Genomic DNA, 638 nt, shown 5'->3' with positions numbered 1-638 from the left:
ACAAGAGATTCAGAGTCCTTTGGGCGGCAAAGCAGGGACAGAGAGCTCCGGCATCATGCCCGTGGTTTGAAATGCAGTGGCAGTGTAGTTTTGCAGCCTCGGATCGTGTCATTTCTTTAGCGTCTGCAGGCGAGGATGAGAAATGGAGAGGAAACACAGAAAGAGGGAAGGTTCTGTGTGTCAGCAAGCTTTGCCTGTTAAGAGCCAGCGAGCAGCTGGCTCCCAGGCTGCACATGCCGCAGGTTTCGGAAGCTGCAATTCCGCAGTGTGATTTTTTTGGGGGGGGGGGGGGGCAAGACTCCCCCCGCGTAGTTTCAACAGAATTTCCCTCGAGAGGGCTCAATATTGAATATGCTGCTGCCTTTATCAGCGCCTAAAGGCATTCGCTAAACCAAAGTTATGCCAGCTCCCTTCCAAAGTCAGGCCAGGAGCAAACTGAATGCTGGTTTTTATCAGCACGCTGACACCTGCCTGTCTCAGCTCTCTGCAGGGCTTAAGTGCCGAGGGAGTGGGTTAGCCTGGCCTGTGAATACCACAAGGGAACTTCGGGGGGGCCTCCACTCACCATTCCAACCTGCTTCTTTGCTTGACCATACTGGCAGCAGAGTTTTCTGAAACTCAGTGGAGTTTCCACTGAA

This window comes from Leptosomus discolor, chromosome 6 (genome assembly GCF_034619465.1).
Source record: "Leptosomus discolor isolate bLepDis1 chromosome 6, bLepDis1.hap2, whole genome shotgun sequence".
Taxonomy (NCBI): Eukaryota; Metazoa; Chordata; class Aves; order Leptosomiformes; family Leptosomidae; genus Leptosomus; species Leptosomus discolor.
This window is presented reverse-complemented; position numbering follows the sequence as displayed.